Below are 24,968 nucleotides of genomic sequence, written 5' to 3' on the forward strand. Positions count from 1 at the left end.
GTGTAAATATTCCTACTCGATTGTAAAGGCACATTATACTCAGGGAAATTATTCTCCCAGCAAACAGGCAGATGTTTAACTTCACTTAATATGACATTATAGGCTGAATTCTTAATGTGAGACAGGGGTCCTTTTGGAAGGAGGGTACAATTGAACATGACAAGCTTTAACAGTGCAGAGCTTTGTCGAACATAGGTGAAGCCCTCATCTCTTTGGCACTGGAAACTTCCTGTTCTTTCTCTCAGCAACATCATTTGTTGAGGCCACAGTGTACACAGCACATTTGGTAATCACAGGAGGGTCCAGCAAGCAGCTGTGATAGCACAAGCCTCTTTGGAGAACGTGAAAATGTTTACAAATCCGGTTGTGACCATGTTCAGTTCTAAGATTATTCTCTTAGGAGAAAGTGAAACATTTCAGAGATATTGGGAATGTAGGAAATTGATGGTAGAAAGCAAAGAGGGATGAGATTACACCCAGTACATATACTTAAATTCAGGAATGGGGCTTCTGGTGTAGAACAAGCAGAGTCACCTTCAGGCAGATGGTTATCACCACAGGTAATTGTCCTTTAGGTCTTCAAGGAAAAAAAAAAAAAGATTCAGGATGCTGAACTAGACCGGTGTCTTAGTTTGGGTTTTATTGCTATGAAGAGACACCGTGACCAAGGCAACACTTTATAAAGGCAAACATTTAAATGGGGATGGCTTACATTTTCAGAGGTTCAATTCATTGTCATCATGGCAGAAAGCATGGCAGCATGCAGGCAGGCATAGTTCTAGAGGCGCCAAGAGTTTTGCATCTTGGTCCAAAGCCAGCCAGAAGGAGACTGTCTTCTGCAGGCAGCTAGAAAGAGGATCTCTTACACACTGGGCAGAGCTTGAGCATAGGACCTGAAAGCCCACCCCCACAGTGACATGCTTCCTCCAGCAAGACCACACTTCCTAATAATGCCATTCCCCATGGATTGAGCATTCAAACACATGAGTCTACGGGGGACAAACCTATTCAAACCACAAGCTGCACTTATATGCCTTGGAATTTCCCTTGCTATTGGGCCTTAGCAACAAAACTACCACCATCGTGAAGTTTTCTCAGTTTCACTTTACCCCTCTTCAAAAGTCCTTGGATGCTGGCACTGGGCCTTGACAATGAGCATCACTGGACCTATAAAAGCAACCCAGAAGCTGATGCACAGGTAAAGGACCAGCTCCTACCATATGCTTCCTGCTTCTATGGGCATCATCTGAACAGTGAGTAGTCATCCTCATTAGCAGGCGCAGCTCTTGGTTCTATTTTGAAGATGTTCCCTCCCACACTCCCCAAACAAGCCCCATCACAGCCACATGGAGACACTAGAACCAGACACTCCTCAGAGGCCTGACTCCCCATTATCTGGAGTCTTGCTCAACCTGAAGCTTTCCTAGTTTCCTTTGCCTTTCGGAGGGTGCTAGCTGTTTCTGCTCATTGCTACTCTCATGATATACCAGTGTAATTGTCTTTGTATTGGGAGAGTAGTTTTATTTTTGTCCTTTGACATTCTAAGTCTGATTAAACAATTATTTTATATTAAATTTCCTCAGTCAAAATAATTGCAAGGTTTCCCTTTTCCTGACTAGACCCCAACTGATATAATTTATTACTTACAATAGAGCCACAGAGGTTTTGACTACATTGTTGATGTCATGTTTATTTTGGAAAACACTAAAAATGTATGGTTAATCTGAATTTGTTAAAAACAGAGAGAACAAAATCATAGTTCTGGAATATGTCTAGGATATATTAATATCTAAAAATAGGAGCTTTTAAAAATATATAAGCAGCAGACGTTTGTCTTATAATTAGAGAAAAAGAAACTAGATTGTTAGTATATAGGAAAAACCTGATTCTGTGATTCTACCAAGAAATTTTATTACACATGAAAGTAGTTCTTACATCTTAATATATGTAATAAAAGTAGGATGATTCCTCTGCTCATTATTTAGCTGGGGCTATAATAACTTCTATAATTTATTTTAATAAATTTATTGCTTAATTAATTCATATTAAATATTCAATTTAATAGTATTTCTTAGTTGTTTTCCAATTAAGATCCACTTTTGATTTTTTTTCCTCATCCTTAAACCCTTATATCATTTGTGTGATTCAAATACATGCATGGTATCATGTTTAAAAATGTATCTTTTTAGCTAAATATACCTAAAACCAACGCACATTGAAGTCCACAGCTGTGAAGAATTAACAAAACCTTTAATTATGGCCTCATCCACACTTCTATTTTCAAGCCCATTCATGAATTAATTTTAACTCTGTCTCTGCCTTCAATCGAGCTGTAAATACCTGCCAGAAAAAGACAGTGTTTGAATATCTGCCCATATGCTTGCCATTTCTACATATTGGGTTCCTTTGTTACAAGTTCCATGTAGACCTTTGAGGGTAAGGTTCTAAGACACAGCTGCGAGGTTAGCATCAGAATGTGCTTGGGAGTCTACATGTAGAGAATGCTCACTTGGTGCAGAAGCTAAAACAGAACTCCTAACTAAGGCAGTTGATCTCCCGTACAATATAAAGCAAGAGGTGAGGATAATTAGGGAAGCCAGCATTGAGCAGGGTCTATGGAGAGATGAACTCAGGCTGATGTCTGATGGCATGGCTTTGGGCTAATCTTAGTCTGTGAAGCTGAGCATTGAACTAAGAGAGCTTTGCTGCCCATCTGCAATCTGTCATGTAATAATGAATTTCTTAAAGGCAGTGGTCATACAAATTTGGACAGCATGTTGTAATCAGTGAAGGAGAAATGATAGTATTTAGTTCCTTTGTATGAACATTTATTCAAAAATTACTTAAGCTTATTTCTATCTTTTAAAAGATACTGAATAACAACCAGTTCCCTGTGTTGTTTAGTTTTAGCCACATTGATCTTACTGGTTCTTCTCTTAGTCAAGCATGCTCTACCTAACAGTCTGAATACTTCTCTGTTGGTTAACACCTTAGTTTACATCTTCACACATACTTCAGAGCTTTGGTTAAATAGCACTTTCTCAGATGACCTTCCTTGACTTCCTATGAGACTCTTCATCCTCCTTATTCTGCAGAACATGTGTATTTGGGTTCATTGTTTAATCTGTACGTGCTTATTCTTCCTCTCTATTGTCTAGGAGGCTGACAATCAAATACATCCACTGGGATCCCAAATGGTCTTCTAATTGTATTTGGTCACACAGGAGGTACTAGATGGTGAAAGGTCACATCAGGGTCATAGATAATGAAAGGAGAGAGACCCTGGAAGCTTACTCGATTAGGAACTATCCACCAAACATACAGAGCTAGGGATAGAGGTTGGTTTCTTTCATTTCCCAGGCCATGAGATTCTTTCTATACTCAGCTCAGTAGGGTTTTCTTTGGGGGGGCGTTGTAATCTGTTTCTTCCCTGGCGGAAGTAGACCCTTACTTTGAGGAGGTCAGGGCCCTCCCCAATTCCTGCTTCTTTTTCTTAAGCTATGCCTACCTTTTTACAAATAACTCTTCACATGCTGTCCTCAGATACTTCGAACTGGCCATCTGTTCCTTTTGACTATAAAATCCCTGATGACAGACATTTATCATCTGCTGTTGCTCACAATTATATCCTTGGGTCTCAGCATAGAATATAGCACCCATAGGCACTCAAGTAGATGCCAGATACCTAGATGAATAATAAGTTCCATCTGGGCCCCTATGCGCAGTCTTGAGTATTTCACTTTCAGGTTATTTTCTGTACTGGTTGGTTTGTTTGTCGACTTAACACAGGCTGGAGTAACCTGGGAAGAAAGAGCCTCAGTTGAGGAATTGCTCCCATCAGATTGGCTTTGGGTTAGTCTTTATAACATTTTCTGGATTTATGATTGATGAGAGAGGGCACCGGACCACTGTGAGCAGTGGCATTCCTGGGTAGGGAGTTCCAGGGTGGGTAAGAAAGGAAACAGAGCAAGCCATGAGGAGCAAGTCAGTAAGCAGCATCCCTCCATGGCTTCTCCTGCACTTCACTTTCTTCTTTGAGTTCCTTCCCTGACTTCCCTCAGTGATGAACTATAAGCAATAAGCTAAAACGAAGGCTTTCCTCACCAAGTTGTTTCTGGTCTTTGTGTTTATTCCACCAAAAGAAAGCAAACTAGAATATTAGCTTAGGGGACAAGCTATACCATTTTGTTTTCCCATTGGATTTCACTAAGTCCCAGACTAATTTAGACAAATTTCATCTAATGTAGAGTTCTGATTATTTTCAAATCGCAAGAAATATGTTAGCATCAGATGGTCTTATTTTGTAATAACAGCCTCTTCAGAAGAGGAGCCAGTCACAGGAAAGACCTCATTAGTTCAACTTTGGGTACGAACTTGGAATTTAGAGATGTTTCTCTCATCTAATGTCTACCTTAAGAGTTCTCACAACCCCCTTTTCCCTAATAAGGAAGATTAAAAACTGCCCAAGGAAGCAAAGATTTGGCTCATTCCCCTTTTCTTTATGCAGAACAGGAGAACATCAACTAAACCCAAGATCCTCGACTTAGTTACTTAATTTGCATATAATGTTCCATCATTTAATTAACTTCTAATTTCTAGGACTTAGCTGCCCAGATCAGTCTGAATAATTGTTTTTTTTTCTTTAGTAACAATGTCTTTTATAGTAGATCATCTAATAAAAACTAAATTTACTTTTTAAAATCAGGAACACATGAGAGTTATTTTTTTTATTTATTTATATTTGTCTCTGTTTTCCATTCAACATGCCCTGCACTTAACTTTTTGATAGCCCAGATTATTTTTCTCCTGCCTGGGGTTTCTTTCCTTGCAGAGACACTACTGTTCTAAATAGAACCTGATCTTCAAGGCAACCTCTTGGAAGCTGCTGAGACTGCCTCAGGAAGGGTGAGAGCTGAGTGGTGAGAAACCAATGACTCTCAAATCCAGGAGGGATTCTGTAAACAGTGACTTCCATGTGCTAGTGGCTCTGTTCTCAAATGCTGTGCTCATCACTGGCTATTTATAGCATCGTGAGTAAGGTTTTTTTTTTTTTTTTTTTTTTTTTTTTTCATGAAGTGTTAAGTTTCTCAAGCTGTAAGTCAAAACACTGTGCTATTCAGTCTTCGGAAAGGAGAAAGAATTCATTGCCAACACCATTAAAATGGAGCTCTTTTTTTTTTTTTTTTTTTTTTTTCTGTAGCCATCAGAATAGACTACTTGTATAAAGAGAGAAACAAATAAAATGTTGTTGTTGTTGTTGTTTTCATGTGAGCTGCATTTTTCTTTTCCCTCTGACAATGATGGTACATTTCCTAGGGTTGTACTTGGTTTTTCAGGACTGCCTTAACAACTGCTACAGAAAGGGAGGCTAAAACAAATGGAATTTACTCTCCACTGTCCTGGAGGCTGGCTGAAGTCCAGCTAACAATTGGGTTGGTTTTCTCTAAGGATGCTGAAGAAGAATCTGATCTATTCTCTTTCTTAGCTTCTGGTCATTTGCCTGCAGATGCTGACTTTCCTTGTATTTTCATGCACCTTCCCCAAGCCAGTCTGCTCTCACTTTTACATGGTAATAGAATCCTCTTTTATAAAGAAAATATGTGTTGGATTAGAAATCCACCTGACTCTTGCATAACGCCATTTCAGCATACCTAATTATATCTACTATTTCCAAGTAAAATCATTTTCTTTAGAGTGTTTGATAATCAAGACTGCCACACATAAAAAAAAAGATGGGAGAGAGGCATATTTCAATACAGAAACACATAGTAAAAATTGACAAATGCAGTCTCAAGAAGATGCTAGGAATACATCTTCTACAGACCTCCTTTATCTTTTAGAGACAAATAAAGTGACTCATCCAGGCCAAGTTGGCTGACTAAGACTGACAGCAGACCCATCACATGAGGGTGCATGGCTGTGCTCTCACTGATGCTCTCTCTGTAAGCACATCCTGATATTTTTAGCTCCCTCCTACCCCCAAACTGAATTTGCAGAAAAGTAGCAGCTGAGACTCATATTATATGGGAATCTCAACTCCAAGTTGTTGGACCATGTCTCTATCAACTAGTTCTATAGAATCATCTAAAGGAAACACCACCACCTGAATATTAGAGACTACAGTCCCTGGAAACTCAAGTGTCGGCTATGGTACCTAGCACCTGGTCTACACTCTAAAGCCATTTGAATGAAGAGTTTCAACTGATTTTAATAGCAGTAAATATTGTATTTGCTTAGAGATTCCATCCTATAAAGTGTTGACAGATCCACTCTCATCTGCTCCCTTTAAATGCTAAGTGATAGCATTCATTCCATTGGACAGAAAAAGAAACTCGACTCCCAAGATGAGTGACTATTAAGTAAGTGTCCCAGGTCTGCTGATAAGCTTGTGAGTTATTTCAAGTTTGGGTTCAAATTCCAGTGCTCTTTCCTTCATTCTTACAGTGAGTAAAATCAAATAAAACAAGCTTAAGTTCAGAGATTTTTTTTTTTTTTTTTTTTTTTGCCTGTCTCTTGGGAGACTCTCTCAAGCCAACCATCTTTCCCTAAGCTTCTCCAAGTACTTGAGGCATCCGCTACTGTGCACTCAACAGATGGTCATAAAATATGAACAAATGAAGACAGTTCATCTTCAGACCCCAGGGAGTCACAGAGCCACAAAAGCAGAGGATTTGAATGGGCTTAGAGGATTTCTAAATAATGCCCCTTGCTTTACAGATAAGAAATCTAAGGCTTTAGGTCCCAGAGAGAGTTAAAAACCCAGATAGCCTGACTTCAATGCAGCATTCAGATGGCTTGCAGGATCTGGCACTGATTCAATCGGAGAATGACCAGCTGGAAAGATGTCCTGACCAAATGTGTTCATCCCCCTTTCTCTGAGGGCTAGGAAGGTCATTAAAAATGCAGGAGAGAGACTGCAGAGGAGCATAATACTGAGCACAGCATTATTCAAAATCATTACATTGGAAGCCCCAGTGCCTGTGGCAAGCAGAGTCGCTTCTGTGAAAGGGGATGAAAAGAGGTCGCGGGTTGCCGAATGAGGTGTCTTTCTATAGAGACCCCATTACAGCACCAGAGGAAAGAGTATCGGTACCTTCCAGGGAGTCTGTGTAAAAGATAATGTATGCTTCGTTTCTGGCCGTCAAGAATCACAAAAGAGATAGGGAGTTGGAGGCCTTATTACTGATGACCTCTCTATAGAATCCAGTGCATCTCATTTTTAAAAATAGCCTAGCTCCTGGGTGGAGTTTTTGATGGGCTTCATAAGGAAACTGAAAGCTTTAGGGGAAGTCTTGGTCTTGAAAAGAATAAAAAAAAAAAAAAAGGACAGCAAGGGAAGCAAGAAAAATGTTGGAAAAAAGAAGCTTGTCTTACTACTTCTAAATCTTTCTGTTCTCGGAGACATTTTTGAACTTTTGCTCCTCCTCACTTCCAGACAGCCATTCATTACGACCATTCTCCACAGCACTGAACAGAGTTAGATGCCCATCACTTATGGAGGCCCTTGGTATTTCCATGCTGAGGATGTGTACTCACTAGCTTGGCTTCCAGGTACTTTTAGGAAAACCAGCTTCCTACGCTGCTCCTTTCCTGTCTAGATAACTTTCTTGTCTTATCCATACTTCCTGCTCCTCAAACACGCCATTGGCAGCATACTTTCTCAGCCATGCCCCCCCTTTGCTTTGCTAATATCCATAATGTCTAGAGGCTTCATCTGTGAGATTTATCCTGGTCTAAATAAATCACTTTCCACCTGGGTGTTTTCTCTGGGCTTGAGGTCATCTCTTGTAAGGTGTGGTAATGTTGCTTGAATCTAAACTCAAAGATGTTTATAGCCTGATGCCAGACCTAATCATTAACCTTTTTTTTTTGGACCAAGTTTATATTTATAAATGAAGCTGTAGGGATATTTTGGAGACTTCCCACCTAATGACTTTTAGAACCAAGAAATATTTTACAGATTGTAAAGGATATTATAGTTAATACACTCATTTCCCACTTTCACCAAATTTTAATATTTCTACCCCTTTTCATATTTTTTTAAATGACAGCTTTAAAAAGATATAGCAAACCTTGAAATTATTTTTAGAGTTCATTGTCTATATCTTCTTGATCTTTGTTCTTCCCCTTCCTCAGAATTCATCATAATTCATCATTCTGCATTTGATATGTATGGTTAACCACCATGTCTTTATGTATTCACAAAGTAGGTGTGTATCGTAGGAGTTCTACATATTGGCACACTCCATGGATATGATATGTTCCTCTATATATCAACCAGCTGTGCACCGTCTGATAGCTCGCTCGCTCACTGAACATTGTGCCTGTGTTCTTGTAGACCAAGTTCATTCATCTCCTCTTCTGTGTGCTATTTGACTGAGTTAATACATCTTTAGTTGCCAGACATTTCAGCCTTTTTTTTTTTTTTTTTTTTTTTTTTTTGGCATGGTCAAAGAAAAACATGCAACCACGCACAGGGTGACACTTATCAACAAAATCAGGAAGCAGAAGTGGATGGATTCACTAAATGTTAAACTTTGTCACCCCAGCACCATACAGGCCCTCAGGGAAACAATTAAGGAGACATCAAAATAACATCTTCAGCTGTGATGGGAGATGTTCAGCTTCTTCTGGTTCAGCAAAAACCTTTAAAAAAAATTTAGACCTGTAAGGAAGTACAGGATGCTTTCCTTTTTAAGATCCACACAAAAAGCAGAGGGGGAAAAACAGCCTGTTTTTAGGGAAATACACACATCACATGGGTCCCCTAAACCTCTGCTGAACCCTTTCAGATCTTAGGAATGGAGGCAGGAGATGCTGCTCATGCTGTTACATAAAGGGGTAAAATTAAGCCCAAAGGGAAGTTTATCTCTCCAAATTCCCGTTTTCTATATTGAGCCATGGTCCAGGTTGCTTTAATCTGTCCTTGAAGTAATAAACTCTTAAATAAACAAACCCAGGCTGCACAAGACATGATTATTTTCCCCCCCGAGCAGTTTTTAACTGTGTGTATAAAGATTTCTGCAGAATAGAAGAAAATAGCCCAGCTTGACTCTTTTGTAAGCTAATTAAAGTAGAACCTAGACTTTTATTTCTTAATGATTTTATACAAATTGAAAAGCATGTGTGAGTGTTATTGTAAGGGTTCAGACCGGATACAAGATGCCTTGTACCAACTTAGTTCCCTCAGCTTTCACTAGCGCATTTTCAATTATGTATATTATGGAAGTACATATTCTCACAGGCATGATGGTGCAACAGAGAGGGAAGTATCTCTTTAGATATTGCTTACTGTTCCTTCAATAGCTGTAGTGAAGGAGGCATGACAGGAGAGGGAGAAATAAAAGGAAAGGGAGAGGAAGAGGGAGAGGGAGAAGGGGAGGGGGAGGGGGAGGGAGAGGGGGAGAGAGAGAGAGAGAGAGAGAGAGAGAGAGAGAGAGAGAGAGAGAGAGAGAGAGAGAGAGTTCTCATTCCTGGAAAGAATATTGTGCTGAGTGTGGAAACATGAAATAGTAAGCGCATTTGCACAGAAGAGGCATATGGGCAGAGGCATCAAGTGGTACTAAGTTCATTGTTTTCAAGATAAGCCAGCAGCTGCAGATCCACAGAATCCAGTTACTACAGTTTCATTGATTCTACCATTGCCCAAATCACAATATACCAAATTAGTAAGAGTTCAAGACAAAGCAAAAATGGATTTTACCTCAAGTATGTGTGCTACACTGACGTATTTTCAGCTCCCCAAACATGTTATACATTCTCATGCTCCCAACTTTGTTCAGGCTGCTGCTTTGAATGACACTCCTTTCATTCTCCTCTTGTCATCAAACTAATGAATCCTTAAAGCTCACCTAAAATATTAGATGTCCAAAAAAAAAAAAAAAAAAAAAAAAAATCCCTCACTGTCCTCCAAGGGTGAATCATCCCAGTTTCCCAGAGAAGGCTTTTTCTGCCTGGATAAAATACAACAGTCAGTGTGGTCTGACAAAGAACCTCGTAAATTGTACATGTGCACCCTCTCCCCTTAGAAGACAGGGACTCCTGTAATTCATCTTTGTAGTCCCCTCAGTACCCACGAAGTGCCACTACATCGTAAGTGTTCAGAGTGGATTCGTGACATTGTAAGTGATGTGCTTAGTTGCAAAGGAAATGTAGCATTAGGAATTACAGCAATCAACATATCCTGGTAGGACAATTGCCTCAAAGTGAATAGAAGTTTGATTCTATTTAAAATAGTGCCTCACTCTCTCCTTCTACTTTGCCCTCTCCCTTCTCCCTTCCTCTCCATCTTTCTTTCTGCTCTCTCCTTCAAAACCCTAGTCCTTCTCCCTTTCCCTCCTTTTCCTTGTCCTCATTCCATTTCCCCTCCCTCCTCCCTTTTATCTCCCTCCTCTCTTTCCTCTCCCTCCTCCTTTTCTTCTCTCTCCCCCCTCCTCCCTTTCCTCTCCATTTTCATGTTCTTCATCCTTCTTCTCCATGTCCCTTTCCCTCTGTCCCTCACTGGCATTAATTTGCTTGTCTCTACCAAGAGGCCTTAGGTTCAATTCATTGGGAAAGACACCAAATCTTGTCCATTTGAGTGGGTGTGTGAAAATATTCCTCATTAATCTCTTCCACAAGTTGAATTGAAAGCAGGCAGTTCTCTGCCAGACTCTTAACTGATGTAGATAGAATGAAGTGACAAGTTTGCTTTTATTAAGGTGAGTAAACAGCACAGAAGTGTGCCCAGGAGAGAAAGCTGAAGGATGCCAGATGTAGTATTTAAATTGGAATTACGATTTTCTTAACTTTATGGCTCACTATATTGCTTGCGTTATAAATGGCTTTCTTTAGGTAAAGATTTCTTTGCCCCACTTTCTTATGCCATTTATATGAAAAGACAAACATAGTTGATTGAGGCAAACTGCAGAGGAATTATTTTAAATCTCAAACCTATTCAAACACTATATAATGTGTGATACAGAGATCAAGCAAGCACACAAACAGAAAAGCACATGGACTCGAGAAGGAAGGAATGCGGGTGTCAGTCAAAAGGAACATACTAGTTCATTTCGTTTGGTTCCAGTTTGGGTTATGAGAGGGTAAGTGTAAACCATCTTCTGCTTCCTAGAGACTACCGATGAAATGAGAAGAGTCAGTCGAGGATTCAGAAGAGCAAATAATAATAGATGAAATTGGAAAGGAAATAAAAATAGGCAATGCAGCCAGTATGTGTTATTCCCAAAGATGGGAGGAAAAAGACCATTGACCCAAATCATGGCTAAATTAATCAAAGCAAGCTGTTTTATTCAGTACACTGATTGCCTTCCCCTAAGGTGAGGTTTGAGAGGTCAACACTGGATATGAGGAAGACAAGGTTTTTATAGTTCAGGGGTAGTGGGTTTCCATAAAGGAGATTTGGCTGGCAAAACATGCGGGGTTATGGGAACAGAACATAAGCATAACTAGTTACTTGCAGTGACCTCTTGAAACAAAAACATGGTTGTTGTAGCAATGTAGCCATAGCAACCTTTTTGAAACAAAGGTAGAGTTGCAAGATAGTTATTAACTTTTTGAAACAAAGATATGACTGCCATTCCTGGAACAGGCAGTGCAGAACCATTTGTAGTTATGGTTACAGGTGGGGCATAGCCCAATCCTTGAGAAACAGAGGTTTAATCATAAAAAGGAATGAACTTAGTTTGTCTTTACTATAAGACGGCTTTTAAGCCTAAGATGGAGGCAGACTGGTTCTTCGGGGGTACTAGATTTATTGATACTTTCTTCTTTTTCATAATTTCTCAACTTAGACTGCAGAAATCCCATAATCCCATACACGCACACCAGGTACAGGCAGGAAAAATCCTTAAGAGAAACATACTTTGTTTTCTCCTTAGAGGACCAGGAAAATTTTATGAGATGAAGACTGGAGGGAAATCTTGCCCCACCCCGAGCAGCTCCATCCTCCAACATGCAGCAGGTAATACACTGGAAAAGTTGGAAATGTGTTCTTTCTTAATAGAGACACCAGAAAACAAAATCCTTAGGGTAGTGGAACATATGTACAAACACCCCCATTTATATATTCTCTCTCTCTCTCTCCTCATAGCTTTCCCTTAAGGCGAATCAAATCGTAAGAGAACTGAATAGGGAAATGTATGTAACAGTCCCTGGGGACTGGATGAAGAGACATCATGGAGAACAAGGGAGAGAAGAGCTTCTCACTATGTGTCTGAGAGTCCCAACTGAGCTGAGCTTGCATCAGAATTACACAGGAAGCAGACTCATGCACTAACACCTGAGCTGTGGCCAAGAGACACCTGTTGTTTGTTTGCAGTGATGGGATTAAACTGTCACATGCAGCATTGGGGATAAATTGGAGATAAATTATGCATTTGAGGCTTGCCAGAATGAAAAGGTTTATATCTGGTAGTTTTATCTTTATGACTCTGTGGGATATGTAGCACATAGAAATAGACAGGCAGTTGTCAAATGTTAGCAGTTAGGTGCTAATTATACACATGAAGGGTGGCCTTAGGGGATCAGGAGATTCTAAGTGGGTTGTTCTATATAATCTTGATGATAGTTTTGTGACTATGGAGGTATGGAAACTGACTGACAGAATGCATGAGCCCATTTTCTTTTACTATGAAGAAATACCTAAGATTGGGAAACTTTTATGGAAAAGAAGTTTAAGCCCGGTGATGGTGGCACAGACCTTTGAGGCCAGCACTTGGGAGGCAGTAGTAGGTGAATCTCTTGAGTTCAAGACCAGCCTGGTCTGCAGGGTGATTTCCAAGATAGACAAGGCTACTCAGAGAAACCCTGTCTTGAAAAGAAAGAAAGAAATAAAGAAAGAAAGAAAGAAAGAAAGAAAGAAAGAAAGAAAGGAAGGAAGAAAGAAAGAAAGAAAGGAAGAAAGAAAGAAAGAAGAAAGGAGGGAAAGGAAAGGAAAGGAAATGAAAGAAAAGAAAATAAAAGAAAAAAAGAAAAGTTTATTTAGCTCATATTTCTGGTATTGAGTCTGTCCTAGTGAAGATAGTGGCAGAGTATATCATTATAAAAGCACATGAGATAAAGAGGGAGGGGGAGGAGTAGGGGGAAGGGAGAGGGAGGGAAAGAGGTTGAGGAAGAGGGAAAGAAGAGGGAGAGAGAGAGGTCATGTGCTAGAAAGAAGGCTCTACCTCTTAAGGGTCCATAGCCTTCCTAAACTGCACCACCAGATGGGGACCAAGTGTTTACATATCAGAGCCATACATTCAAATGTATATCTACCACTTACCTCTCCTGAGAGAGATATGTATAATACTTTACCTATGTCATGGTGCCTCATAAAAATATGTTATTCCTGTTCTAAATTGCTACTCATCTCTATACAGGAATATCCTTAAGTTATAGTACTGCATAAGCTGAGAGGTGGAATTTGACACTATGAATTGGAGACCGAATTCTGCTGTGCAGTCAGCTTTGCATTTGGTCATAATTTGGGGTCACTTTAAAATTTGAAATGTATAACAATTTATATGTCTTAGAAGAGAGCAATATCCTACAAAGTGTCTTTCCTAGTCTGCAGAGCATATGGAACGGAGGTAGATAGGTGAGCTCTAAGAAAGAGCTCCATTCTTATTTTAACTCAATTATGCATGGTTTCCACCCAGATGGATATTTACTGAATACCTTCTGTGTCCCAGCAGACAATCTAATCTCTATTGTTTAATACAGCAACACTTAAAAGAAATAAAGGCATCTTTAAAGGCCGGTGTGTGTGTGTGTGTGTGTGTGTGTGTGTGTGTGTGTGTGTGTGTGTGAATATTATAAGTTGGAAACTAACAGAAAAGGTCTATTCCAGACAGAGGGAAATAGTGTGAACAGGAAAGGGGCTGGGGTGTAGCTCAATGGGTAAAGCCTGTGCCTAGTTTGCAGGGTTTAATAGCAAGCACTGCTTAAATCAGGTGTTATAATGCACACCAGGTGCGATAATGCACACCAGGTGTGATAATGCACACCAGGTGAGATAATGCACACCAGATGTGATAATGCACACCAGGTGAGATAATACACCCCAGGTGTGAAAATGCACACCAGGTGAGATAATGCACACCAGGTGAGATAATGCACACCAGGACCCAGGTAGAGGGTCCTTGAGAGGTAGAGGCAGAAGGATCAAGAATTCAAGGTCATCCTAGGTTACTTCCTGGGAGTCAAGGTGTGGGCTGCAAGAGGCCTTGTCTCAACAGAAGCCACAACAAAATAAATATAAAAGAGAGAAGGGAGGGGAAGGAAGAGAGCAAGGGGCTTGAATAAGAATGCTATGCTTTGACAAACTACCCTTTGGGTCCCTTCTTTTCCCTGGCCTCCCACTGTGGAGAGTTAATAGGAGAGATTGTGTGTGCTGACTTCAGAGCAGCAGCAAAGCTTAAGGTGTGGGCTGTTGGCAGAATAATAGGAACTCACACATAGCTAGGTGACAAGTGGAAAGGAGAGAGATGGAAGGCACACTTCAGGCCAATGCAGATTTTGTTCTACAAATAGAAACTTTATAGACTCTTTAATTAAAAAGGAGACTGTGCAAGGCTGGCTGAAAACTTGTCCAATTCCAAGCTACCCAGGCTAAGTCTTTACTTCATTTCAATTCCATCAAAGAACAATCTTCTCAAATACCCTTTTATGATATCTACAAAGTCTTATTCTTCAACTTAATCTTATGGGAGTGCGGATTTAAAATACATATCAAAATCAAAGTGAATTATCCCAAAAGGCTTTTTCTTGAGGAAGGGGGGGGGGTGTACTCCATAAATTAAAAGAAATATTTTATTTATATCAGCTTTAATTTTTTCCATATGTATAAGAAGAAAAATGGGAAGCCAACAATCTGAACTAGTAACCACTCCTTCAGCATGCTCTAAGCTTTATTCAGAGTAGTTTACACAGAGGAAAAGCGAATTCTCTTTTCCTCCTGGTACTATTTTAGGGCGATTTAATTGTGCCCCTACTCTCCTGCTAAGGCAATATATTATTTGGGCTATTGAGAAGCTTTGACATATCAGCTCACAAAAAAAAAAAAAAAAAAAAAAAATGGTGATGGTGTTGAGAGGTGGTTACCTTAGTTCAGTCATCTCAAGAATGAGTTCCACCTTTCTGGCAGGATCAAAACTGAGTATATGTTCCCAGGCCCAAAAACCTGACTTCTATCCGGCTCCTTCAGATGCTTCATGTTTGTCTGTTAGCCAGTGAAAGATGTAAAGAGGGAACATGCTGCTATCCTGTTGTCTAAAGTAAGGCACATAAGTCACAAATGTGTTGGCTGTTTCGACTTAATTGGTTATGTGTAGTTGTATAGCTTCCCATTCCTTTCTTTCTTTATCATTCCAAAATTCCAGGCCAGAGTCCAGGACAGGACCTGGCTGCAGAAGCTGACTCAAGGACCCTGAAACCAGGTGACCCAGGTAAGGCCTAGTCACCAACATTAACTTCCTTGTTTAATACCTTGTGTCAAAATACGATTGGTCAATGTAACAGTCCACCGAATCCCCCTTGCTTCCTGTTCCCATCTTATAAAAATGTGCAATCTCACTTCCAGGAGGTTCACATCCAAAAATGGCTGCCTCCCTGAGTCCTCAGAAAATGAAGCTTCCTTTTTAAGCTTCCATAAATGAAGTGACTTTTCTCTGCTTCCCCTCCGAACCCAACAATAGACATTCCTGGGTAAGATGGCACACACCTCTGATCTGGTCACTAAGAACAGGAGGATCAGAAGTTAGATGTTATTCTCAATTACACGGTGAATTTGAAGAATGAATTCCTTCCCCAGCCTTTCCTAAATTACTACAGGAAATTGCTCAAAAGCTCTTTTAAGTTTTACTATGAAAGTAAACTGAGAACCACCCACATTCCAGAACCAGGTGCTTTCCCTGGTGGCCATCAGAGACTCAGCTTCCATCGGCCATGTCATCACCAGCAGCCAAAGGAGACCCATGGCCACATGCCCACTGTCACAAAGGGTCCTTTATTCTCCTGATACACATAACCCTTTCTGTTCCAGCTCAGAGGCAGCCCTTTGTATATGCCAACCCCCCATGCACAGCTTAAATCTATTCAGTGAGGTCCCTTGTTTGGTGTGATTTTTTGGAATTCCTTGGCCCTTGACACTGCAAAACCCTTCCAGAAAGTATTCATGGTTTTCTCTATTCATTTGATCTCAAGTTCACTAGTTTCTCTTAAAATAAAGTAACATTTCTTCTTTATGTGTATATGTCTGTATGTGTTCATGTATGTGAATACATGTGTGAGTGCCTGTACAGGTGAAACTAGAGGTCAACATTTGGTGCCTTCCTTAAATGTTCTCTATTTTTTTGAGGCAGCATCTCTCACTGAACCTGAGACTTGCCTATGAGGTTAGACTGGCTGACCAGGAAGCCTCAAGGACCCTGGCATTCATTTATTAGTAGGTTTGTATTTTAGATGGAAATTCTAGACCAGCCTTTCGACATTGTCAGACAATTTCCATAAATAATCTAGTATCTAAGGACTTAATACAGTATATTAACCTTTGGTTAATAATTTGGTTGATAATCTCAAAACAATAAGAAGAAGAGTCTAGAAACCCATTATTCAACATGTACATGTACCTTTTTCATAGGCAGCTGTGAGCTTACAATTTCATATCCATAAAGGCTAACATTGTATTTATTACCTGCATAAGCTTTGGAGCTAAAGATCATATCGTACTTCTACTGAGAAATTTCATCCGAGAAAAGCACGAAATACTTAGGAAGATTTTATTTGAATCTGTCCTCGAGCATGAGAAGTCAAAACTGTATCAGTCTGTGAAATACAAATCACTTATTTAGAAAGACTCTTTAGAGAAAGTAGCCTTTTCTTCTTGCAGGAGAAAGCGCAGAACGGTCAAAACTCTCTGGGGGAGGAATCCATCTGACTGTAGATATGAGAAATTTCCACTTGCTTAGCAGAATTTGTGTTTTCCAAATAGTGCTGGCATGAGAGTGAAAGGTACTCTTTAGTTATCATCTTTCAATAGTAGTAAAGGCAGAGACTGCCTCAATGTTTCAGCTCTTCAAAGATATTTATTGACATAGTTTTGAATTTTTTCCTTCCACTACTTTGCAAAGAGTCTACCCTTGAGACAGTATCCCTGTTCATAAAAGCTATACTTATGCGTTTACCCACAGAATAAGAGTGTACCTGAGACCTATCTTAGCAACTCATCATGTTGTAGTAGGAATTAAAAGAATGCTATATATTCTGAAAAAATTATAAAAATTAAAAGTGCAGATTATTTCATGATTTCTTATTTTTAATGAATTGTCTTTATTTCACCAACACAAATGTGTTTCTATATATATTTTTAAGACGTATCCATATGTCTAACAAATTGATGGTCAATAAAAACTCTTCTAAATGAAATCATTTCTATCACATATCTTATAGTCTTGTAGGTAATATATAGATTCCTAATTCCTAGGAATTAAAATGGTACAAAAATAATAGAAAAATGTGATACAGGAATCACATGAAGGGTATGACATCTGGAGAATGACAAAAGTACAGGGTTATAGAGAAGACATGAGCGTGTCTGTCTCCACTGTTAGCATATAGAAAGGAATGGGATGTAGAGACTATTCTGAGAAGCCTCTGAAATTAGAGGTCCAACTGTTAAAAGGCATAAGCTCCTCAACAGGCAAAGTAAATTTATTGTGATGAAGCACAAATTACTTAAGCAACAAAAGAAAATTCTTGTTTGTAAACATCATGTGCTCCTGAAAATGATGTAGTAAACTAAGAGGTAAAAATTGAAATATTTAGCATGGAGTGTTAATAGTTTTTTTTTTTTTTTTTTTAACCTCCAGTGATCACAGAAATGTTCAGTAGAGAAGTAATGAGGAAGAGGAGGAGGAGGAACAGGAGGAAGAGAGAGGAGGAGGAAGAGAAACCAAATAAAACAAAGATGAAGATGAATACAAAGATGAAGATGGAGACTAAAGTGTATATGCTTACAGACTCTATTGTGTGGAGGTATTGAAGAAACAAAACAAATCTATAATGAAAAGGACAATAACCTTATTTACCTCTAGAAGGGGTGATGAATGGGTAGGGGACAAATTATACATATTAGATTAAAAATAAGGGTGTATTACATGTATATAAATGTGATATGTTTGTCAAAATTCACTGAACTTTATAGTTAATGTGTATGCCTTTTAGTGTAAAAACATTTTTACCTCCATTTGTTTTTCATGACTATACTTGCAATTAGTAATAAAAAGCTAATGTTTTCTTCTGCCTGCCCCAGACAGTGAGTTTCTTTCCTCTCTTGCTGCTAAGACTATGATGAAATTGGTCTGATCACTATGATGAGACATTTTAAGACTAATGCTCTCCCTTACATGTTAATTAGGAATGAATTCTGGGGAACAGAGAGATGGCTCAGAATTTAAGAGTGCTTGCTGTTCTAGAGGATCTGAGTTCAGTTCTCAGTACCCATATTGGGTGGCTCATAGTCATCTCTGATTTCAGCTCCAGGAGATCTGAAACCCTGTTTTAGCTTTGGCAGGCACCTGAACACAAATAGCTTGTAGTCACGAATGTATACACACACACACACACACACACACACACACACACACACACAAACACATACAAACAAACACAGGCACACATGCATGCACACACACACGCACACACAGAGACACACACATTCACAAGTGAAAAACAAATTTTACAGTTCTATGATGCTATCAGAACACAAGATGAATTTATAGGTTTATTTTTCTCCCTAAGGTGTTTCACAGCTGACCTGGACATACTACATAAAAGTATTAGGAACTCAAGACACCCTTGGAAAAATTCTCATGCTAGATTATAGATCAAAGAAATTGCAGATGTGGAACCTAATTCCTAAGCATGAATTTTTAACTTACAAGTTATTGCAGGCAATAGAAGTCCTTAGAATTTTCTTCCTCTTATTTCAAAGAGAGGACATTGTTAGTTTGATGGACAGCAAAGAAAAATCATCCATACAATAGGTGTGGTGTCTTCAGAGATGGTTCGTTTTTATCTTTTGCCAGCACATCTACTAGGCATCAATGTCGTGTGGAGTAGACACAGCAATAGTAGATTACCTTGCCTTCTTTAGTTATCTTAAAGATATGTGTCCATGTCACTCATTTTCCAATGACTGAGAACTCTTGGGATGGCCTACTTTGTAGTATTAATCTTCGTGCTTCTGATCTGGCTCTTAATAACTGCCAAATAACTGTGTGGTGAAGAACCATTGGACTGGGTGAAACATACATTTGGAGGCACCTTCCAAAAATTTGATTCGGTGTCCACTTCATGAAAACAGCTTAGGCTTAAGATTCTCTGATTACCTGGTTGCTTTCTTTCTACAACCTGATGATAAGGCTCTTTTGCTGAGGACAGCACTTTCTCATGTCATCAAACAGAGGTCTTGTGCTGCTGCCTAACTAGAAGCTTTCTCCATACTGACTAGTGTATACATGGTGCTGGAAGGCATTCTACACATTACTGGAAGAGAAAACTAATCTCAAATATTACACAGCTACACATGCTATGACCCACAATAGTGACATGCCTGCAAGGTATATTGTTACAATAGTGGCACAAATGTTTAGCCTGTAACCACCAGCTCTTTTAATTTTTTTTTCTCTTTAAGTTTAAGGCCCATTCCATGAGATAGACTCCATACCTGACACTGCTCAAGTCACCAAGAAGTTGAGACCAGATAGGTCATGGGCCTAAGCTGAAGTCCATCACCATCATTTTGCTGATTTAACAATGTAAAAGGATTCCTAATGACATCCTCTAATACCCATAGATCTATATCTCACTCAGCCCATATCAAAGAAGCATCTTTTTGGAATAGATGGAAATTAACACAGAGACCCACAACAAGACAATGTGCAGAGAGTGAGAGACTTGGGAGCACTTAGTGCTAAGTATGATGTCCTCATCAAATCCTTCCACTCAAGGTGCAGGGAGTTATGAAGAAGAGATGAACGGACTGCAAGAGTCAGAGGTGACAGATAACTTCAAGGAACCAGTGTCTTCTGGACGTAACAGGAATGGCATACATATGAATTCACAGGGATTGTGAAACCATTCATAAGCCCTGAACTGTCAAGTCAGCCAGGGTCAAGAGGGGGTAGTGGACATAAATTCCCACTCCTAACAGAGAAGCTATCTGAAATTGATGCTTACTGGTAAGAGGAAAATCAATTTTCTCTGTTGGAATTTCAGTTCTTCTAAAACCACACTTTAGGGCAGAATGAACTCCAGTTCTGTGTGGTGGGGCAAGTAGGTGGATGGGCTTCTATTTCATTTTGCTTTGTTTTTCTGGTAGTTTTGTCTTATTAGTTCTTTGCTTATTGTGTTTTGATTTTCGATTGTGTGGGCTTTTTTTGTTTTATTTTGTGGGCTTTTGGAGGTTTTTTTTTGTTTGTTTGTTTGTTTGTTTTGTTTTTCGAGACAGGGTTTCTCTGTATAGCCCTGGCTGTCCTGGAGCTCACTCTGTAGACCAGGCTGGCCTTGAACTCAGAAATCCGCCTGCCTCTGCCTCCCAAGTGCTGGGATTAAAGGCGTGCGCCACCACTGTCTGGCTGGATTTTTTCTTTTTGGAAAAAAAGTGAGAAAGAACATAACATTGAGTGGACAGGAAAATGGGGAAATAGAAAAATCTGAAAAAACTTGAGAGAGGAGAAATACATTAAAATATATTGTATAAAATGTCTTCAATAAATAAAACCAAAAGAAAAATTTAAAAGTATTTTCAGTTTTGTTTGAAGCGAGGTTTCTCTATTTGGTGCCTGAGTTGTCCTCTATAGTAACATTGCCTTTAACTCTGCCTTAATCTTGTTTTACAACTTTGAATGTAGTCTCAATTTTGTAATAGGCAATGATAGATTATTTTTCTATTTTTACCCTACCAAAGCCTTTTGCACTTTATATTTGATCTTCTTTAATAGTTTGTGCCAATTATCCATGGTGAAACTAAATGCCCAGATCACTCATTGTTTGATGTTTTCTGTCAGCTCTCAAGGCATGGGCAAGGCTGTATACTTTTCAATTTGTATTCCATTTGGGGACATCCATAATAGTGTATTCTCTGTCATTATAGATACCGTGTCTTTCTCTTTTATACACAAATGGGAGAGTAATGTATATAATCTCCCTCACATCAGTCTTTTTGATTGGTTTGATTGATTCCTTCCAGAATACCCTGCAATATCAAAAGCACCATGGAAATCACAATATTATCTGCAGTGAATACGCCTCCGCCTCCTCCTTGTCCCTGGAACGTGGTGATATACTTTACTTAAAGAACTCTGACAATGGAGACAGAACTTACTTGCTTTCATGGTTGCCAGCTATGTTGGTTTCCTGCCAGGTGACTGTACATATATTTCACCTTTTATGTGTTTGCTTTTTATCGATTTGAGATCTTATGCAAAAGCAAGATGAGAATAAGACACTGCCCATGGCTATCCATCAAACATGAGAAGAATACTATACCTAGATAAAATTCTGGCAAACAAAGCCCCAGCTACAAGGCCATCGAGCTACTGAGCAGCACAACGATGCTACTCACGCTCTCCCAACAGAAAATATAACTTTTACAAGGTGCTTTACCAACAAATAAAGAGAACTGAACAGCCGTGCCACTGTCAGCTAATGGGAACTTTGCCAGACAACAAGGTGAAAGATTCCTTCCATTGCCTTGGTGAGGTGACCTGACTCTTAATCTCCTCGATCAATATACCCAACTCAAGTCTCTGTATGATGGTTGACCTTATTAGTACAAATATTACATCTGTAGTATTTCAATAAGCTTCCCCCAAATTATTCTTATTCTGCTAGTGTTAAATTCTTTTGTTTACATCTATCCGGTGCATGAGTTTGCCCATGTGCTTGAGTTTGCGCACGTGCATGGAGCACTTGTGGTGGTCAGAGGTCACGACTGTAGAGTTGGTTCTTTCTACCATGTGAGTTCTGGAGATTGAGCTCGGATTGTCAAGCTTGGTAACTTTCTTCTTAAAGTGATCCTTCTACTCCCTCCAACTCTTTTAATAAATTGTGATTCTATAAGACTACCATTTTCATAAAACCATCGGATCTGCCTGTCTACAATTCTACATACACTTTCCATGGACCATCATGATGGGAAAACATGCAAAACAAAAATCAAAGAAAAATTTAAAATGTCACAATATAAATGAGTTAAATGTGAGCAGACAAAAGAACCCCACTAAATTCAAACATAATAATTAATTGCATAGGTGAAAGCAAGATTGGAATTATGACTCCTTTCAACCTTCATGTGCCAAATAAGGCAACACTGAAATACCTACAGCAAAATGACAAAGACATAGGTGAGTTTTAGGGCGAATAAAGAAAAAAATTGCTCAAAATTTTCATATACGTTCTTAAATTTGAATGAAAAATAGAATTCAGATGATAAAATAAAAGCAAATTGACAAGGTCCATTAATTATTATTAATGGACTTGGACAGTGAGATGGCTTCAGGGGTGAAAGTGTTTGCTGCTGAGCCTGATGGATGACCTGCATATGATTCCCTAGAACCCACAGTGAGAGAACAGAACTGACTCCCACAAGGGTCCTACAACCTCCACAGGCATGCCATGACCTATGTGATCACTTAAAGCACACATAAACAATAAATTAATCTTAAATATTTACACATATGATATAGAATTCATATATGTGCATATAAAATTAACAGACTTGACCTATTATACGTGTTTGTATGTACATATTATTCTCTATGCATTCCACTGTGTGCTGGTAAAAAAATCTCTGCAAAGCTTGACTATAATGTCTTGGTCACAAAAGTCTTCATTAAACTAAAAATGATAGAACTAATTAGGACAGAAACGACCATAACTTGCTGCTTAGATTTAAAATCCCTCTGCTCTGCTTGTTCTTTTATCAAAAAGGAAATTAAACTCACAAAAAGCTATAAATGGCTAAAGCGTGGCATACTTAGCCCATGAAATATAGCCTAAGCTCTACTCAGTGAGAATTTAGAAAAATTAAATTAATAAATCATAACCTAGGAGTGTTTAGGAAGAGCAGAAAATAGAGTGAGTAAAGACTTGCTCCAGAGAAATCATTTCTTAATCCAGCATCTCCTATCTGCTTAAGAAAACCAAAAGGCCAAGAAAACCTACATTTGAACAGTAAACCACTGCTTTATTTTATGAGAAAAAAATTCCTGATAAAAATAATACAAAGGTGAAAGAACAATCTAGATTCTTAATGAAGTATCCGAGAGAGAGAGAGAGACAGACAATAGAAGTTGAAATTCAAAGGCACTTGATATCCTAAGACCCCCCAAAAAATGATGAAATAGGTTCTTCAGAACAAGGAGAATGGGTCTAAACTAAGGAAAGACTGCAGAAGCAATAGATGATAAAAACATAGAACACTCTATTATATAATTTGAAGTAAGCTCATAGATGACAGTTCACTTAACTAATAAGTGTGAGGAGGTATTTGCTGATTAAGTGAATGAATGAAGTAAATCATATGATTTTGTGAGGGACAGGAGAGAGGGAGGAAGGATATTTTAAGGATGGTGCACTACTTGCCAAGTCTTATTTGAAAACTGGCGAGAGGTATGGTGGCCTGCTTCTGGCACTCAAAATAGTCCAGCGTTTGACATACTGTCATAGGCTTTCCTACGACACAGCCTCTAACAAAACTAGGCTGTCTCGAACCCCTGGCAACAGGATTGTTTACCTTTACACCAAGAAGGTTGAGAAAGCACCTAAATCCTCATGTGGCATGTGCCCAGGCAGACTGCAAGGGGTTCGTGCTGTGAGACCCAAAGTCCTTATGAGATTGTCTAAGACAAAGAAGCATGTCAGCAGGGCCTGTGGTGGGTCCATGTGTGCCAAGTGTGTCCATGACAGGATCAAGCGGGCTTTCCTTATTGAGGAGCAGAAAATCGTTGTGAAAGTGTTGAAGGCACAAGCACAGAGTTAGAAAGCAAAATAAATATGCAATTAAAAAAAAAATAATAAAAATCAAGGCTTGGTCAAAGAAAGAAAGAAAGAAAGAAAGAAAGAAAGAAAGAAAGAAAGAAAGAAAGAAAGAAAGGAAGGAAGAAAGGAAGGAAGAAAGAAAGAAAATTGGCCTGTCTTACTTGTAAATCATTGTGTGAACTCTAGTGCAACTACTAAAAAAGTAAAATAATTTTAAAAGTTAAGAGACGTAACTTATAAAATGGGTTTATGACAATAATTATGAGAAACTTTGTAAACATAGAAGTCCAACAGAAAGGAAGATGAGGAGAAATCAGGTAATAAAATAAAATGTAGCAGCCATTGGCGGGGGTGGGGAGCAAATAAGAAGAGGAGAGGGTAGTTTCCAGATTCTAGTGAAGAAATGTATTTAAAGCTGTATTAATGGCTGCAGGTGCAGCTCAGCAGTGACGTGCTAGTCTAGTCTAGGCAAAGCTTAAGGTTCCATCTCCTACAGTGCATGCAAGCAAACTCCAGCACTGACTTAAGTGGTTAAATACAAGGCAGAGTGTGAATAGTGGTTGTTACAGGAAAGTCATTTCATGGGTGATTTCATCTGTGCGTTCTCTTTCTACCTCCCAGATCTATTTTTGTAGCCTCTGTATACAACATTGCTGAAATGAATGAAATGAAAATTGTTTGCAAGATCTCAGGACTCTTCCTCTTACTCAAGTATATTCTTTCCATGTTCCTCATTTTTCTAAGTGAGCTTGCCCCCGAGTAAATTCTTTAGGAGAGCCATCTTACAGAAAAACGTGCTGGGGAAAAGTACCTGAGTGTAAAGCTACCTAATAGAAATACAATTTAGCAGTGTGTGTAATTTAAATTTTCTAGTAAGTACCGTGAAGAAAACTTAAAAGGAATAGGTGAAAGTAATTTTAATAATTCATTCCTCTTATTAATAATAT

General features: G+C 39.0%; 1 protein-coding gene and 1 pseudogene across 3 annotated transcripts in view; one reads left to right on the forward strand and one right to left on the reverse strand.

The window, feature by feature from the left end:
- The window catches only part of Ca10 (carbonic anhydrase 10), a 500,017-nt gene that overhangs the window by 317,882 nt on the left and 157,167 nt on the right, over positions 1-24,968 (reverse strand). The gene's annotated exons all lie outside the window — the stretch shown is intronic.
- On the forward strand, positions 19,961-24,063 carry LOC117711786 (large ribosomal subunit protein eL34 pseudogene; annotated as a pseudogene).

The sequence above is a fragment of the Arvicanthis niloticus genome, chromosome 6, assembly GCF_011762505.2.
Source record: "Arvicanthis niloticus isolate mArvNil1 chromosome 6, mArvNil1.pat.X, whole genome shotgun sequence".
NCBI classification, from domain to species: domain Eukaryota; kingdom Metazoa; phylum Chordata; class Mammalia; order Rodentia; family Muridae; genus Arvicanthis; species Arvicanthis niloticus.